The sequence below is a fragment of the Phascolarctos cinereus genome, unplaced genomic scaffold, assembly GCF_003287225.1.
Source record: "Phascolarctos cinereus isolate Bilbo 61053 unplaced genomic scaffold, phaCin_HiC Scaffold_726;HRSCAF=1367, whole genome shotgun sequence".
NCBI classification, from domain to species: Eukaryota; Metazoa; Chordata; class Mammalia; order Diprotodontia; family Phascolarctidae; genus Phascolarctos; species Phascolarctos cinereus.
Window position 1 is genome coordinate 335008757 of NW_027556098.1, and position 19905 is coordinate 335028661.

Here is a 19905-nt window from a genome sequence, read left to right on the forward strand (position 1 = left end):
ATTTCCATATACACTGTAGAACAAAAGGAGAAGATTATATATGAAACTTCAAATCTCTATTATGAAGAATTTGCTTTTCTTGTTGACACATGTGTGGGAGCTGTGTAGATATAAAAATGGCTAGCTCAGTTCCCATGTTCAAGAGATAGATTTCTAATCTGGTATCTGACCCATCCCTCTCCAAGAAAGACTGATTTCTGCTTTTGTTTTTTTTTTCTTTTTTTGGCTAGGCAGTGGGGTTGAGTGACTTGTCCAGGGTCACACAGCTAGTGAGTGTCATGTGTCTGAGGCCAGATTTGAACTCAGGTCCTCCTGACACCAGGGCTGGTGCTCTATCCACTGCACCACCTAGCTGGACCAGATTTCTGCTTTTGTGAAGAACAAGAAAGAAGGCTGTTATTGTTTAGTCATGTCTGCTTCTTCATGGTCCCATTGGGGGTTTTCTTGGCAAAGATACTGGAATAGTTTACTGTTTCCTTCTCTGGCTCATTTTACAGATGAGAAAACTGAGGCAAGCATGGTTAAGTGACCCTGTCACATGACTAGTAAGTGTCTGAGGGTAGATTTGTACTCTTGAAGATGAATCTTCTGGATTCCAAGCCCGGTGCTCTATCCACTGTGCCATCTAGATGTCCTGGAGGAAGGCTATATCTAGCCATTTGATTTTTCCCTCACCTATCTCCAAGAGGGGCATTAGGCTAGAATTATGTTTATCTACTAAACCTCAATTACTGGTAGTCTAAGGATATAATACTTTGGGACTCAATACGAACACTGGTTTCCTGATTACTCTTAAAGGGAGGATAATTTTTAGTTTATTACTTACCACCAAGCTTAACTCCTTCCTACAGAACACTGATTACACAAATGACCATTGTGAATAGTGAGCATTTCTGTTTATCAAGGTTAACAGCAAACAGAAATTGGGGAAATATACAGATCAGAATAGACCAAAGTATATACAAGAATAAAGAAGATCATTAGCTGAGAGTGAGATATGATCTCAGTTCTATCAAGGAAAGAGTGAATGGTCTCACTGAGGGGAGTCTGTTTTTAGCAGTCTATAGGGTTACAAGTGCTGGAAATAAAGGCACCTGTTGAGAGCTGGCTTCTTACAGTCTGCAGGTCCAGGGAGCTATCCTGTTTTTCATTCAAAATCCTGAGTTTGCCTCTCTTGGCCACTTCTTTCATAGACTTTCTCCACACCATTTAGAATAAATTCAAAACATGAAGGAATGCCATGAGCAAAGCAGTGGAGAAAGAATATGGTTTATTACAGAATATAAACTTTCAGATAGATATGGTTAATGGAGAATGCATTCTTTTTTTATCCTACCCTCTCTGTCACAGATCTTATTAGGCAGAAAAGCAACTTGTCACAGTTCTCTCATTTATCAAATGTCTCCCAGAAATTAGGGAGGTGCTGTGTGTTAATTAGCTAATGTCTGTACAGTATGTCAAAGACATAACGCAATCAATATATAGTATAAATAACTTGAGCTATATATAATAATAACTTCAAAACACCTGCACTCACAAAATATATTCCACTCAATGAATTCTGCTAATTGATATATGGAGCTTCTCTGAAGTTACCCCTACTTTATAAGAAAACAGATTCTAGAAACCAATTCATAGGCATATCTATTATACAAATACTTCCTAGCTTAAGATCCCACAGAAAGATAGTATGTGACAAAAAATAGCAAGTCATATTTCTATGGCACTTTCTTCTGGTTCTGTTCACTTCACTCTGAATTAGTTCTTACAAGTCTTCCTAGGTTTCTGCAGAAGTTTCTTTCTTCATTTCTTACTGCATAATAATATTCCATTACATTCATATACCTTTGTTTAGATATTCCCCAACTGATGGGATTCCCAAAGTTTCTAATTCTTTGTTACTACTACTACTATAGAAAAAGTTCGATAATTGAAAAGAATTTATTTTAAAAAAAGGCTGTCTGTGACTAAAAGGGCAGACTTTTTGCAATATTTTACTTGGGTGCAGTATATTAAATGTGCTTAACCAATTGATTAATTTGAGGTAATTATCTGACTGTGAGACCTTTTTCCTTGAATAAAAACAGCAGTAGGAGGAAGAAGGGAGGGAAGAATACTGCTTGCTTTTTCCCTAATCCAGATGGAAATTTTAAACCACATCATTTTATTTCAAACCACAAAAGCTTATTTATAATGTTCTCCTTTCTCTGTTACCCACAGACCTTATGTGAAAAAGCTGCATATGGAGGATCTGAATTGTCCTAAGGCCCAGCTGGTTTTTGCCTCAACCTGCAATCCCAACATCACTTCCTTCTTAATGAATGAAACAAGCATCTTTTTTTAATCCAGTTCTTACACTTTGCTTTCTTGGATAATGTCTTTGAAGACGTAATTTTTTTTGTCTTTTTGTTTTCTGCAGATCAGGTCTACAATTTATTTCGGTCAAATGGAAAAAAGGACAAAATGCTACAAATGCTACTACTCTGGGACTCTAAAAGAGAATGGATGGAGGAAAAGGAACCTCCATTAAACAAAAGATCAGTTTTCAGGCGGCATGTCTCAATGGAAAGGTCATTGGATTTTAGCTTTGAATCCATTTAATTAGCTGTGTGGCCTTGGCCAAGTCACTTAACCTCTCTGGGACTCAGTTTCATCATCTGTAAAATGAAGGGTCTAGATTAGATTAGCTCTAACGTCTCTTTAAACCCTTTGATCTTTTGAAAGCCTGTTAACTTAGTGGTGAGGGGTGGCAGGGAGAGATCTCCTTAGGTTTAGCTGAGAGAGAATTTTAATACAGATATTAGAATGGGTGGCAAATGACGTGACCATTCAGATTCCTTCAACAGATAAATCACTCCCTGAGAGGCATAGCTTAGTGGGTGGATTTTCTTGTACCAAGATAGTAATGATCTTGTCTCAGTAAAGATCAGACAAGTCATTGTTGCATTTTCCAGTTCATATCTTGACATAGAATTTTCCTCAAAACAATCCTGTATGGTAAGTGGTATAAGCATTCTTTTACCAACATGACAAATGAGGAAACAGAGGCATCAGGAGAGGGAGGAACTTGCCTGAGGTCACCCCACTAGTAAATGACTCAGCCAGGCCTCAAACTCAGGTCTTCTGCCCCCAAGTCTAGCGCCCTCTTTTTGCTAGGAGGCTGGTTAGTTGAGCAGAAAGAATACTGCTTCTGGAGTCAGAAGATGTAGGTTCAAATTCCACCTATGATACTTACTAGTCATGTGACCTTGTAACTCTATTTCCTCATCTGTAATATAAGGAGGTTGGACTAGATAACCTATAAGCAGTGGTGTACTGGTAAATGTTTAAACAACCAGTTCTCCAGGGGAAAAAATAGAGCACGTTCAATACAATTCTAAGTTTAATCTGCATTATTGACATTCTCTATCACTTTTTGAAGTTTAGATATCAACAAATAAAATCAAAAAATTAAGCCCTGATTTGTAGCATTTGCCAAATTCTGATGTGTAAATGCTCACACTGAAAATTTAACAATCAGTTTTCATGAGTCCACATAATCCCATTCCAGTACACCACTGTCTATAATGTCCCTGTTAGTTCTAATTCTGTGACAAAGGAATTCGAATTGGATCCAAGGCATAGCTATATTCTCCAGATAAATAGTAGGGACATCCAAGGCTACCTAATGGAAATTGTGCTGATAAAATTTTCTAAACTGACTCATTTGTACTTAATTCCAAAGAAGAATGAATAGCTGTTGCTGGTGATTATAAACTGAGAAAGTCCTTCATAAGGATCATAGGAATGAGAGCTGGAAGGGACCTTTGAGACCATCTAGTCCAGAGGTCCCTAATTGTATTGGGCCTACCCACCCCTTAAAAATTACCCCTCCCCCTCCCCCAAATCTACTTTCTTTAAACCTTTAATGAATTTTTGCATCATTTCAAAAAAATATAGAAAATATTTTTTAAAATGATGCACCTAGGGGCAGATAGGTGGTGCAGTGGATAGAGCTCTGGCCTTGGAGTTAGGAGGACCTGAGTTCAAATCCAGCCTCAGACACATGGCACCTACTAGCTGTGTGACCCCGGGCAAGTCACTTAACCCCAATTGCCTCACCAAAAAAAATTAAATAAAATAGAATGATGCATCTTAAATTTAATAATTTATTGTAAATGTGTGGGTTTTTTCCTGCATTGAAATTTTGATGATGCAATATTGCATCATGTAACCAAATAGTATTATATTATAAACAAGTCATTACATGCACATATTCCTGCTGATGCATGCTGGACTTTCTGACATGCTGGCCTGCCGAAAGTGGTAGAGAAAGTGCCAACACTTGCCTGTTAAGAGCTGGCCTTGGACTCAGCCACTGATGGGTTTTATAGCTTACATTTTGTGTGTTTATTTGGAAAATAATGTAATTACTATGTCTTTACTACACAACAGATGAAACATGTGTGAATGGTTTTTCAACTTTTTCTTTTCTTCTTTCTTTATATTTCCACTACCCCTTATTTTTATTCCATGCCCTCCAATTGCACCTGAGGCTATGCCCACCCCTGTGAATCATTCAAGTGTCCCCCAGGGTGCAGTATTGACCACTTTGGGAACCTATAATTCTGGTCCAAACTCTTCATTTTTCAGTTATGGAAACTGAGACTCAGGTAAAGTCAGTGAGTCACCAAGCATTTATTAAGCCCTTACTATATTCTAGGTACTGTTCTAAGTGCTAAGGATACAAAAAAGGGTAAAGATTGCTACTGTCCTCCTTAAAGGGTGTACATTCTCATGAGGAAGGCATGGAAAACTTTGGTACTTACAAGATACACATACACACACATATACATACATATACACACACAGAAAGAAGGTGAGAGAGAGAGACAGACAGAGGGAGAGAGAGAGAGAGAGAGAGAGAGAGAGAGAGAGAGAGAGAGAGAGAGAGAGAGAGAGAGAGAGAGAGAGAGAGGAGATTAGATGAAGGTAATCTGAAAAATAAGGCATTAGGAGCTGGGAAGACTGAGAAAGGCTTCTTCCAAAAGGTGAGATTTGAGTTGAATCCTGAAGGAAGTCAGAGAAGCAAAGAGGCAGAAGTAAAAGCACAGCATGTTCCAGGCATGGACACAAAGTCAGGAGACAGAATGACAAATTTAAGGAACTACAAATAGGCTGCTATAGCTGGATCATATAGGACATGGAGGGAAGTAGGATATAAGAAAGCTGGAAATGTACAAAGGGGGTCCAGGTTGAGAAGAACTTTAAATGCCAAACAGAGAACTATATATCTGATTCTGGATATAGGGAGGAGCCACTGATGCTTATTAAGCAGAGGAGTGACATGAGGAAGTAACTTACTCAGGTTGCATAAATAGTACAGAGCTAGGTTTGAACCTAGATGACTTCAGCTACAGCTCTATTTCTATACCAGAATCACTGGTTCCCTGTGGGGCCTCAAAGCCAGGTTTTTCATCACTCCTTCTCTGAAGACCTTATTTTCTACATCTGTAAAATGAGAAGACTGGGCTAGATGATCTCTAAGGGGGTCACAAGCAGTTGGAAGGGCTGTCCTTTCTAGAGCAGAAGCAGCCTGTACCAAGAAAAGCTCTCTTGCCATCACCTCACCTCCTCCTCACTGGTGTGCTAGACTGCTTGTAGATTCTATGCTCTGGTGGGTGAGCTTTGGTCTAATCTTGCCTGGGCCAGGCCTTTACACCACTTCAGGCCTGCTCTCCTCCACATAGTCTCACTTATCAACTGCCTCAACCCCTTTCAATACTCCTTCACTCACTGCCCTCTGCCATTAGGATATAAGTGCCTTAAGAGTAGGGATTGTCAAGAGGGGCAGAGCCAAGATGGCAGCATGAAAGCAGTGACTTGCTTGAGCTCTCCCCCAAATCCCTCCAAATACCTATGAAAATGGCTTTAAACAAATTCTAAAGCAGCAGAACCCACATTAGACAGAGTGAAACAAATTTCCAGCCCAAACAGCCTGGATGGTTGATCAGAAAGGTATATCACTCCAGGCTGGGAGAGGAACGCAGTTTGGTAGGTGCACAGGCCTCAGCAAATCTGGAGCAGGCCTCAGAGGACTGAATTGCAGGCAGCTGCGGTGGTTTCCAGACTTCTCAATCTATGAATGCCAAAGACAATTTAGAAGGTCAGTGGGAAAAGTCTGTGTCTATGGTGAGAGAAAAGCGAGCAGTCCCAGCCCCAGTCCCAGAGCTCATCCCCCAGGGCAGCGGCTGCTTCCTGAGCTTCCAGAGCATACTGAGGGGGAATTGAGTGGCTGATCAGAGAGGGATTGCAGGGATCTCTCATCTGGTACAGGATTCTCTTGCTTTGCCCATGCTTGGATCTGGGTCACAGTTCTAGGTGGCAGTAATGGGGCAAGGAAGAGCGCTGGTGTGGCAGAGCTTGTAGTGGTGATGAAGAGAAAATCCTCTTCACAGTTCCAAGACAGAAAAGAGTGCTTGTAGTCACTCATAGACCAGAGCACAGACCAGGAAAGGAGTAAAGACCTCACCCTTGATTATAGCACCTTGGAAGAACTACAAATTTACAAGTCCCTAGAAGTATCTCTGAAAACAGCCACACAAAATCCCTAAAGCTTGGGACAATACATTCTCCACACTGGAAGCAGGCCCCTACCTTAACAAAGAGTTTATAACTCAAGTAATTGGCTGGGATCATAAGCAAGCAGTGCAAAAAGAGTCAGACCATAGAATCTTTCTTTGGTGACAAAGAAGATCAAAACATACAACCAGAAGAAGACAACAAAGCCAAAGCTCCTACATCCAAAGCCTCCAAGAAAAATATGAATTAGTCCCAGGCCATGGAAGAGCTCAAAAATGGTTTTGAGAAGCAAATAAGAGACATAGAGGAAAAACTGAGAGTAATGCAAGAAAATCATGAAAAACAAGTCAACAGCTTGCTAAAGGAGACCCCCCAAAAAAATACTAAAGAAAATAACACCTTAAAAAATAGCCTAACCCAAATGGCAAAAGAGGTCCAAAGAGCCAATGAAGAGAAGAATGCCCTAAGAAGCAAAATTGGCCAAATGGAAAAGGAAGTCCAAAAGCTAAGTGAAGAAAATTCTTCCTTAAAAATTAGAATGGAACAATTTGAAGCTAGCAACTTTGTGAGAAATCAAGACACTGTAAAACAAATCCAAAAGAATGAAAAAATAGAAAAAATGTGAAATATTTCACTGGAAAAATGACTGACCTGGAAAATAGATCCAGAAGAAAGAATTTAAAAATTATTGGATTATCTGAAAGCCATGATCATAAAAGAGCCTAGACATCATCTTTCAAGAAATTATCAAGGGAAACTGCCCTGATATTCTAGAACCAGAGGGCAAAATGGAAATTGAAAGAATCCACCAATCACCTCCTGAAAGAGATCCCCAAAGGAAAACTCCTAGGAATATTATAGCCAAATTCCAGAATCCCCAGGTCAAGGAGAAAATATTGCAGGTAGTCAGAAAGAAAAAATTCAAGTATTGTGGAAACATAATCAGGATAACACAAGATTTAGCAGATCCTACATTAAGTGTCCAGAGGGCATGGAATATTATATTCTGAAGGGCAAAGGAGATAGGATTACAACCAAGAATCACCTACCTAGAAAAGCTGAGTATAATCCTTCCAGGTAAAAAATGGTCATTCAATGAAATAGGTGACTTTCAAGCATTCCTGAGTAAAAGACCAGAGCTGAATATCAAATTTTACTTTCAAATACAAGACTCAAGTGAAACATGGAAGAGGTAACTCATGAGACCTTTGTCAATATTAGGCTAGTTGAAGGGGAAAAAATTATATGTATGTATGTATGTATGTATGTATGATAGATAGATAGATAGATAGATAGATAGATAGATAGATAGATAGATAAACAGAGGGCACAGGGTGAGTTGAAAATGAAGGGGTGATATCTGGAGAATAAAATTAAGGGATAAGAAAGGATTATACTGAGAGAAGGAGAAAGGCAGAGGTAGAATGGGGTAAATCATCTCACATGAAACAGACAAGAAAAGGCTTTTACAATGAAGGGGAAATGGGGGAAGGTGAGAAGGAATGAGTGGGAGGGAATAACATACACACTCAACTGGGTGTGGAAATCTATCTTGCCCTACAGGAAAATGGGGGGGGGAGGGATAAGGGAGCAGGGAGATGATAGAAGGGAGGGTAGATTAGGGGAGGGGGTAATCAGAAGCAAACACTTCTGAGGAGGGACAGGGTCAAAAGAGAGAATAGAATAAACAGGGGGCAGGATAGGAAAAAGGGAAATATACTTAGTTTTTCACAACATGACTACTATGGAAGTGTTTTGCATGACTACACGTGTATAACCTGTATCGAGTTACTTACCTTTTTACTGAGGGTGGGTGGGGAGGGAAGAAGGGAGAAAATTTGGAACCCAAAGTTTTAAAAATACATGTTAAAAAAATGTTTTCACATACAACCGGGAAATAAGAAATACAGGAAATCCTGCCATATAAGAAAATTGAAGGGGAAGGGGGTAAGAGAAGGTGGGGGGGGAGATAGAAGGGAGAGCAGATTAGAGGAAGAGGTATACAGAATGCATGCCATCTTGGGGTGGGGGAGGAATGAGATGGGGAGAAAATTTGGAACTCAAAATCTTGTGGAAGCGAATGCCGAAAACCAAAATAAATAAATAAATAAATAAATAGACAAACAAACAAATAAAAAAAGGTGAATGAATGAATGAATGAATGAATGAATAAAGAGTAAGGATTGTCTTATTTGCTTTTAATTGTATCTCCAAACCTCAGCAGAGTGCCTGGCACAAAGTAAGCACTTACTAAATGTGCATTCTCTCTCTCTCTCTCCCCCCACATCCTCTTTCTCTCTCTCCCCCCCTCCATCTCTCTCTCTGCCTCTCTCTCTCTCTCATCTATCTATACTAAACCCCAGAAAACAGGTGGTTGGTTTTTTTTTCAGACTACCACAGCCTTGAAGCTGAGGATGAGCAATTGATTATAATGGTATCAAAATATGCAAATATCAATATATCCTGAACCAAAAGAGTAAGGAAAAACAAGACATGAAACCTAGGCAACTGTTATAGTTGAAAAAGCAGTGAAATTGAAATAAATCTTGGACACAAACATCAGCTCTGCTACTTACTAACAGCCTACACAAATCCAATAAGCATTTAAGCACCTGATGTGTTCAAAGCACTGCTAAGAGTTGCTAGAGATACAAAGTTGTTGCTGTTGAGTTGCTTCAGTCATCTGGTTTTCCATGACCATATTTGGGTTTTCTTGACAAAGATACTGGAGGCATTCGCCATTTTCTTTTCTAGCTCATTTTATAGATGAGGAAACTGAGACAAACAGGGTTAAGTGACTTGTCCAGGGTGACCCAGCTAGGAAGTGTCTGAGGCCAGATTTGAACTTGAGAAAGTCTTGTTGACTCCAGGCCTGGCACACTATCCACTAAGTCATGTAGCTGCCCTCAGGAGATACAAAGACCAAATGAAAAACTGTTCACAAGGGGGCTTCTGTAGTAGATGCAGCAGGTAAACAGATAATTATGTGTATCATTTTAGAAGGAGGAAGGGAAAGAGTACAGAAAACAAGGGGATCAGGAAAAGTTTCCCATGGGAACTGGCACGCGAATAAAGTCTTGAGGGAAGTTAGGGATTCTATGAGTCCGAGGTTGGGAGGAAATTCATTCCAGGCATGGGAAGATAGCCTGCGCATTGACAAAGAGGCAGGAGATGGAGTGCTGAGTTTGAGGAATACTGGGTAGTCCAGTTTGGTTGGAATGTAAAGTACATGAAGGAGAGCAATGGACAATGAGCCTAAACAGGTAGGGTGAAATGAGATTGTGAAGGATTTTAAATTCTAAGAGTTTGACTTTTAGCATAAAGGTATTTAGCCAATGGAATTTCAGGGGGTGGGGGGAGTTCTGTCTTTTTTTATTTAACATTCATTTTTTTAAAATTTTGAGTTCCAAATTCTTTCCCTCTCTCCTGCCTCTCCCCCACCCATTGAGAAGGCAAATGAGGTATATCAATTTTACATGTAACATCTTGCAAAATATATTTCCTGGTTAGTCATGTTGTAAAAAACAAAAGCAAAAAAAGCAAGAAAAATAAAGAAAGTGAAAAAATATGCTTCAATCTGCATTCAGAGTTCAACAGTTCTCTCTCGGGAGGTGGATAGCATTTTCCATCATGGGTTCTTTGGAATTGTCATGGATCATCATATTGATCATAGTAGCTAAAGCTTTCACGATTGATTATCATTACGATATTGCTGCTATCATGTACAATGTTCCTCTGGTTCTGTTCACTTCATACCACATAAGTTCATAAAAGTTTTCTCGAATTTTTCTGAAACAATCACCTTTGTTATTTCTAACAGCACAATAGTATTCCATTGTAATCATATACTACAACTTTTTGTCATTCCTCAATTGATGGGCATCCCCCTCCATCTCCAATTCTTTGCCACCACAAAAAGAACTGCTATAAATATTTTTTTGTAAGTATAACTGCAATGGAGTTTTTTGAGCAGGGAAATGACATAGCCAGATTTATGCTTTTGGTAGTTTTTGTTTTGGTTTTGTTTTTGCTGACTGTGTAAAGACTGGAATGGAGGGAGGAAGACACTGGAAACTGGAACTCTAGCTAGGAAAAGCCCATTACAATAGTCCAGGAATGAAGTGATAAGGGCCTGAACTGGCTTAGCAGCCAAGTGAATGTGTGACAGAAATGAGAGATGTTGTTCTTTGCCTTGTAAAGGTCACTCCCAGTACATGCACCGTCTGTGATATTCCATTGACTCTGTGGCCAAACTGGAAACAAAGACAGCCAAAGGCATTACTTGAATTACTCATTTCAACCCCTGGGCAGCATATTCAGTCCTATTGGTACAGTCCTCTGATAGAAATAAAGCTGCACAATGCCTCCTCAAAAGGTTTGCTGGAATCAATGGCATTTATTTATTCATCCTTTCTTTTTTAACATTTGGCTAGCTTTATCACCCTTTGTTGACTTGTTCCCTTTCTGAAACTTGAAAATAAAAGCTTATTTACAAGCCCACTATTGCTAGTTATTCTTCATTCATTTTTAACTAAGGTCAGCCAACTGTCTAGAATTCTTCTACCTAGGGCAAAGGCCTTAGTAGATACTCCTAAATTTCACTTAGGATGTGAAGGAGAGATCAAAACCTAATGGCTTTGTGAGTATAATTGTCTCCATATTTAATAGGTATAGTAGAAAGAATACTGGATTTGAAATCAAAGGAACTGGGTTCAAATCTTGCTCTTCCATTTACTACTATGACTCCAGGCAAGTCACTTCATATTTCTGTGTGTCAGCTTCCCCATCTGTAAAATGAGGTGGTTAGATCTGATCACCCCTAAGGTTCTTCTCACCTGGTTACCTGTGATCTTAACATGTAAATGTAAATTACACGACAATCTGTCAAATGTCTTGTCATTTTCTCTTTCTAGAAAGTGGTTGGGGAACCAATCAGGAATAAGGTGGGAAGGATCATGGGATTTAGAGCTGAAATAGACAGACTTCAGAGATGCCAACCCACCTCATTTTACAGAAGAGGAAACAAAGGTCTCAAAATAGTAAAGAACTTACTTGCCCAAGGTCATGCAAGTAATAAGTAACAGGGCCAGGATTTGATTCATCTCCAAACCTCTCTCTACCGTAGGACTGTCCAAATTTGATTTATTCAAAAACAACCTTCAAAATATGATAATGGGGCATTCCTGAAAGCAGTTTGCCAAATACTTTCCAAGACAGAGTGGAATTAAAAGCAACAAATTTAGAGATCTAAACCTTTGCTAGTTACTGGTAGTATAGGCAATAAAATAAAAGTAAACCTTGATAGATGTTTATAAACTGCTTTACTAAATGTTTCCTTCATCTAATAAGTCTTCTGAAAATTACTCCCATAGGGAAAAATCTAGGGAATATAAAAACAAAAGATATCAATAAAAATCTATTTTAAAAAAAAGATTCCCATGTTTCACACCTGGTATAGATATTCTTTCAAAGATACACAGGAGGTGCTCAATAAATATTGCCCAAATGACTCCTTCTGAATTTAATTAGTACACAGCCTTGATTGCTACTAGTCTTTTGCACAGCTGTAGCTAGGGTTACAACATTTGGGCTTTGTAGCTAGGTACTATATTTCATCTCAATAGTGGGTAGGGCTGATTATCCCTTGTTCTCCAACCCAAGGAGACCATTCCTATTCCATTTTTTTCTAGAACTATTTTCCCTAGCTGACATACTCCTCTACCTCTTCCAGGGATTGGGGACCACTATCCATGTCTCCAAGATATGACTTGAGACTTTTTATGAGAAAGTATTTTCTTTGTTTTATTAATTTATTTATTTTTAATTTTCAACATTCACTTCCACAAGATTTTGAGTTCCAAATTTTCTCCCCATCTCGTCCCTCCCCAAACCCCAAGACAGCATGCATTCTGAATACCCCTTCCTCTAATCTGCCCTCCCTTCTATCACCCCTCCTTCTCTTATCCCCTTCCTCTTCTGTTTTTCTGTAGGGCAGGATAGATTTCTATACCTCATTGCCTGTATACATTATTTCCCAGTTGCACATGAAAACAATTTTTAACATTTGTTTTTAAAACTTTGGGTTCCAAATTTTCTCCCTTCCTCCTTCTCCACCCATCATCATTGAGAAGGCAAGCAACTCGATACAGGTTATACAAGTATAGTCATGCAAAACATTTCCATAGTAGTCATGTTGTGAAAAACTGTATTTCCTTTCATCCTATGAGAAAGTATTTTCTTGTCTACTCCTACATTCTCTGTGACTCTTCCCCACCAATTGAATTTGCCCCAAGAGTAAGAGTTCCTAGTTATAGCAGTAGCCTCTAAATTCACAGAATTACAAAATACAAGAGCTAGAAAGATGCTTAGATATATTCTAATCCAGTGGTTCTGTGAACCAGTGAAAACCAGTCTGGTATGGCCACAGCTCAACATAGATTGGACATTACCACACCCTCTCTAGCACCACCACTCCCTCCCTCCCCCACACCTCTTATTGGATGGATGGCACAGAATTAAGTTGTCTACATACCTATTCCTCATTCCTGAATCCTTACTAGACAATTCCAAAAATATTCTCATTTCACTAGTCCCAGATACGTTCCTATGAAAATCAGGTCAGTCATCTAGTGGTCTCATGTTGACGCTTTACCTGAAACTCTATATGTCTAAGCACTGAGCTCTGGGTCTTTGACAGAGTAACAAAGCTGCTGCATGGTTCCACATCTGAAAGACTCCCCAGTCTGTGCTGCCTTCAGCTGAGGGCAATGGAAGCCATATACCATTCTATTTCCTGTTGGCATCTCTTTCCCTTGTGAGTAATAATAAAGTTTTCTTCAGTAATAGCCCTTCTTCATTCAAACTCTCCAGCATTACAGGTTCTCAATCTATGGATCATAAGTCCACAATCCCCACGCATGCAAAGCATTATCATTTTAACAACTATCATCAAGTGGGATTCTGTGACTTTTTTAATATTAAAAAGTCTTCTCTTACTTAAAAAGATCAGGAACCAGTGAGCTACCCATCATCCTGACACTCAGGGAAGTCTTCATTGTACAAACCACTATTCAGTGGCAAAGTACTACAAAGGACTACAGAGATTAAGACTTTTATTTTGAAGCTGTTCATTTCACATTAACATCAGGATTGCAGTGAGTCTGGTGAATGGTAAACAGGACCAGGACAGGGCTAGAGAGAATAGAATAAAGGATAAATATTGGAAGAGGTAAGGCCTAGGGAAGTCCCTGGAAGCTTGGTGGCTATTTATAGCTGAACCAACATCCTAAAGTCATTCAAATAGTTATAGAAAGTTCACTTCCAGGTAACTAGGAGCCAGAATAAGGCAAATGGAATAGCAATAATAGCTCACATTTATGTATTTCTTCACAATTGACCAAACACTTTTGTAATGACAATTCTCTAAAGCAGATTAAGCAAGATTTGATAAATATCTTTATATATTTATATGTATATTATAATATATAATAATAACAATTGTATATGTATATAATATTATATATGTATATTTATATATACGTACACATATACACAATGTATCTCAAAATTCTTAGTGCAGTTTTAAGTTTTTAGTAGCTTAAAACTATGAAGCTAGAGGGATGGAATTATGAATATGGAATTATGCAATGGCTTTTGAACTCTGGCTTTAAGCTTTAATAGCTTAAAACTGCACTAAGATTTTTGAGACACCTGTATGTCTATGTAGTTCTAGACTTGTGGTTTCTTTGGCATAGGGAACTCACTAATGAGGAAATTCCTTCCACCGATACAGATGAACATTTCTTCTGAAATCCAGAGTCTAGAGCAGGGGTTCTCATACTACTCTGGTCTATTTTTGTACATTGGGCTAAGAATGGTTTTTACATTTTTAAATACAAAAAAGCTTTATTTACCAGTGTAAAAAGCTACTAGGCCATACCAAATCAGGAGGCTGTCCCTACCCGAGGCCACAGTCTGCTGACTACTGGTACAGAGAGGTGGTTAGGGCACTATGAAGTTAAATAACTTGCCCCTATTCAAACAGTTAATTTGTGTCCGTCAGTATTTGAACCGGGCTTTCCTGATTCCAAGGCCAGCACTCTATACACTACAGTACAAATATATATATGATAGACTTGAATAAGTGATAGATGTAATAGTAATATATCATTATGCCCATTTTGAGGAAGCCAAAACTCCTAAAGGAAAAGGGACATGCCCAGAGTCACCTGGCTAGCAAGTAGCAGGGCCAGAACGAAAGTCTAGGTCTTTTGCTCCAAGTCCAACCCTTTCCTCCCTCTGCCATACTGATTCTCTTCTGAGCAGAAGTCAGACCACTAATGAACACCAAACAGCAGGCAAACAAGCAGGATACAGAAAGCACAGACTTCAGAGGGTAAGTCCATTAAGACAATTAGGTATGGAAAATATGCAGGAACCAAAGGGACAGCGCAAAACAGAAAACAAGAGTTGAAGCAACATTGATAAGACTTCGACAACAGGCCAGAGTAGGCCAAATTCTGGCATAGCCAAGACCTTTTTATATACTTCCTTCTAGGGCCAAAACTGGTCCCACATGCAGACAAGTAAATGACTACACATGGCTAAAACAGGTGGTAAGCAAGTGGTAAAGACAGATGCTAACGTTCTGCATCATAGATAATACAAACAAGGAAACTCTTTGCATACTTACTGATTTGTGCTCCATCCCATCCACTCAGCGGAGCTCAGATCCTTTCAAGCCCCATCAGGCAGTCTCCACCTTGCTTCTATCTGCTCTTCTTCTGCTTCCTTGGTTCTGTTTGTCTTCCCTTGTTCTGTACTCTGTCCTGATTCAAAGCAGAGGATCCCAGTGGGAAGGAACTCCTATCTTAGGATAAGAAATCATAATTCATATTTCTGTCAGATACACCACAAATAGGCAATAATCACTTTTTCCATAGTTACCAGAATTTTGGTTATCAGTTTCCCAGCTAATTATCTTCAAAGTTTTTTCTAATAGTCATATGCAAATTGCTTCTGTAAGTCCTTTTCCTAGTCTATGTTTCTTCCCAACTTCTCTTCTCTGAGAGTCTGCTTTCTCAGAGCTTTCATTCAAACTCTCCAGCATTACAGGTTCTCAATCTATGGATCATAAGTCCACAAATCCACATGCATCTTACAGCCTCCTCCCATCGAAAAATGTGCAATTCCTGCAAACTATTTAGGAGACATCAGGATGATAGAGGGTCTGCAAACAACATACAATGATATTTCAAATATTTTGCAAAGATAACATTTAAACTGGCTTAATTTGAGTTAAATTTTTCCTCCTTTATGACCACAAATATTAATACACAATTGTGTTATAAATAAACAACTAAATGTATAGTATATGTAATAGTGAAAATACAGAAAGCATACCTATTATATATGTATATATGTAATACATGATTAAAATAACAGAACAGCATACATACCAACATTCTATAAACTGCAGAAAATTTAATAACAATAATGAATGCTATAAAACAGAGCTATAGTTATAGACACAGCAATAAATATACATATATACATATATTATATATATATATAATACACGCACACACACACACACATAAATACTTCATTAAGAATCACATTTGCTTACACGAGTAATCACTTCTCCTGTTTGCTTGGTGCTTACCATGACTTTCTAAATGATTGATTCTTAGTATCATGCTGTGGTAACTCAGCTTGAAGTTGTCACTAGTTAGCCATCATAGTTCTCTATGGGTTCACCATGTTCCCTCCTTACAATTGGGGTATTAAAGTGGAGTTGTCTCTGGGTTTAATCCTCCCTCATCATCTGAATTAATGTTCCTCTTTAACTGAGATATATCTGGTTGCATTCTCTGGTGAGTAAAAATACATAATTTCATCCTCATCAGTTTTTTAAAAAAAATTTTTTGGGGGGGGGTTAGGCAATGGGGTTAAGTGACTTGCCCAGGGTCACGTAGCTAGTAAGTGTTATGTGTCTGATGCCAGATTTGAACTCAGGTCCTCCTGAATCCAGGGCCGGTGCTCTATCCACTGTGCCACCTAGCTGCCCCTGTCCTCATCAGTTTTGTCACTTTCTGAGGTATAAAGCTCTGTCAGTCTTTCAACAATAGCTGGAGGGGTTCCTTCTCTCTGAATCTAAGTATTGTCCAAGAACCTAATAACTCATGAAGAAGTTAAATGAACTTCCTAATAGGTAATAAATGGCCCCCGTGGGTTGTCTTTGTAGGACTTTAACCATTTTGGGGGATTATTTTGTAAACTAGCCAGTTACCCAGTTTCTCTTTCATGTAGAAGGGCATAACTTCCCATCAGCTAGCTGTCTTACATGTTCCACTCATATCAAGGTTCCTAATCAGAACTCTATTATCTGTGTGAAGATCTCAAAACCAGACTTGGGCACTATACAGCTGTGTATTTCTACTGGATTTTTTTCTGAGCTGAGACCATGGCTAGACAATAAGCCTCTTTCAGCCTATTCTTTAACTGAGACACATGGCTAATAATCTCTCCATCTTTTCTGTTGTTTCAGCAACAAAGCACAAGTCAATAGGTGCATGTGGTTGTCTTCCAAATATGAATGAGTATGTCAACCTTGTTGCATCATTTCTGATAGTATTATATGCAGGTACTTGAAATGACAGATGCTACCTCTGCTATTATTGTGTTCAGACACATGATTAGGCAGATTGACTGAAATTCTGTGGCTCTGTAAATATAATTAAGCATAAAAAGAGCAAAGGAAATAAAAGTGACTATACTTCTTAGATAAACTAGTTGATAATTACTACAATCAGGCACTGCATGTAGCATTATGCTAAGTTTCTTACATTGAATTTAGCTCTAAGTTTTTTGGCAGCTAAGGCAAAAAGGGAAGCACGTCAGATTCCATCATTGTCTTAGAGAAGAAAACAGACATTTGTCTCCAGAGACAAACTTTCCTGGAATAAAACTCCAGAAGGAACTTGCTTTGTGCATCTTTGCATAGGGGACATTGGGTCACGTAGGACAAAGGTAACACCCACACCCAGGTCAAGGGCTTGCCTTGTGTGAAAACCAAGTGAAGGGCGCTAATAAAAATATGAGAAGATGTTTTGGAGAAGCAATAAAAAACATAAACTTTGAGGTAGCTCCACAAGTGTGATGAAACTAAGCTGATCTTTGTGCTATCATTCACACATGCTCTGTTCTTCTCCATCTCTGTGCCTTCACCCATGCTATTATTTCTACCTGGGATACCTGCCCTTCCCACTTTTTCCACCAAACCAGATCTTCAATTTTCTTAGAGACAGGGTTCCACATTCACCTCTTCCTTAAATCCTTTCCTGACTAACCGTAACTTTGATGATCCTCTGCTATTTGAATTCCCACCAAGTGTATATTGTATATACTCTGCACATGTATACATCAAAAACTTGCTTGTCAACCACCTTGGGATTATCCTTCAATTTTGTCAATTCCTTACAGGAAGAATACAATTTCTAACTTTTTTACATCCCCTGTTGCAACTAATGCTGAATAGTAATAGAACCTCAAAAATACTTTTAAAATACGATACAAAAAATGTTTACAAATGTTTACTTGGCAGGCACGTGGAGTCCTTGCCCTCAAAGAGCTTAAATTTTAGTAGGAAGATAACTTCAACCCATAGCTATATTGCATCTCATAATACACACACACACACACACACACACACATATTTTTTCCATTTTATTTTGTTATTTTGTTTTTTAATTAACAAATATTTATTTTCTTACCCTCCTACTCCCTGCACTTAGAATAAAGGGAAAAAAACACTCATGTAACAAATATGCACAGACAAGCAAAATAAATGTCCACATTGCTCCTGTCCAAAAATGTATAACTCTTTCTGCGTTCCAAATCTTGATAGGTGGTAGGGAACATAACTCATCATCAGTCCTTTAGAATCCTTGTGGATCAATATGTTGATAAGAGATCCATAGTCTTACAGAGTTGTATATCTTTCTAGTCATGTAACTATCATATAAATTATCCTCCTGGCTCTGTTCACTTCACTCTGCAACAGTTCATACAGGTCTTCACAGGTTTCTCTGAATTCATTCCTTTCATTATTTATAATAGCCCAATATTATCTCATTACATTTGTAACAGGGTTTTGTACACGCCCAGCTCACCTAAGCTGAATGGACCTGATTCTGAGAGAAGACCTTCTGTATTTTCCCTGCCATGTGGAATGGTGGAAGCAAGCTCTTTGCCCTGGCCGTGTAGCCAGAACAGGACCAGTTGGGGATAACCTTGTGCTCTTTCCAGCTGGGTCTAGAAGGGTGAAGGTTCTGTTCACCTGCCTCAGAGGCACCATCAACAGAGCTCCGTTAACCAAAAGTCTGCCCTCCCCTTTCTTTCTTTCTTTTAGGCCCCGTGGCCCCAAGAATCTGGCTTGGAGTTTTCATCTCTTTCGTTTTGTTCTTTTCAGTTCCAGTATGGGAAGTGGAATTAGACCTGAGCCAGGGCAACCATGGAGTCAGATTCCAGGATAGATGTTGCAGCCTGATTACAAGGGAATCCCTGAGAAGCCAGGGTGCCCAGGACTCCAGGCCAAGGTTGGGGGGCTTTGGTCTTGGAACTTGTTGGGACTATGCTATATGGGAACTGAATTAAGGTATAAACCTAATCCCCTTCCCCTGCCCAGAAACTGATGTGGTACAAAATGCTGCCCAAGGTGTTGGGGAAGGGGGTGATGTTTGTATATTTGTTCTTGCTATATCTCTGAAATAGATATTCTTCTGTAAAATCTAATCTGACTGTTAAGTTGAAACTGTTAAGTGGAATCTAAATGTTAAATGGAACTGAGGTGCAGGGGACCCCTAAAACAATGCAAACACAATCAGTGGAAGCTGGAGCCAATAACTGAGACTAGATACGTTCCTCTCTCCCCAAGCACCATTAAGGGTACCAGAGAACCCTGAAAGGAAGGTAAACTGTAATCCACCTGGCTTTCAGACAGTGGGGGGGGAAGTGCAGGGTAGTCACTGTTACACGTTCATACACCACAGTTTATTCAGACATTCCCCAACTGAAGGGCATCCCCTTGCTTTCCAGTTCTTTGTTACCACAAAAAAGAACTACTATAAATACTTTTGTACATATGGGTATTTTCCCTCTTTCATTGGTCTTTTGTTGTATAGATGTGGTAAAGGTATCACTGGGTGAAATGATATATTCACAGTTTAGTGACTTTGGGGAGAACAGTCCCAAATTGTTTTCCAGAATGGCTCTGCCATTTTACAATTCCATCAACAATGAATTAATATACCTGTTTCCCTCAAAAATGTTATTTTCCTTTTC

General features: G+C 39.0%; 1 long non-coding RNA gene across 1 annotated transcript in view; it reads left to right on the forward strand.

Moving 5' to 3' along the window:
- Nucleotides 1-4139, forward strand: part of LOC144458221 (uncharacterized) — a 35995-nt gene extending 31856 nt beyond the window's left edge. Inside the window, exon 2 of the long non-coding RNA XR_013487801.1 lies at nucleotides 2221-4139. This is a non-coding gene — a long non-coding RNA (uncharacterized LOC144458221). The remainder of the gene's footprint in view (nucleotides 1-2220) is intronic.
- The last annotated feature ends 15766 nt before the right edge of the window (nucleotides 4140-19905 follow it).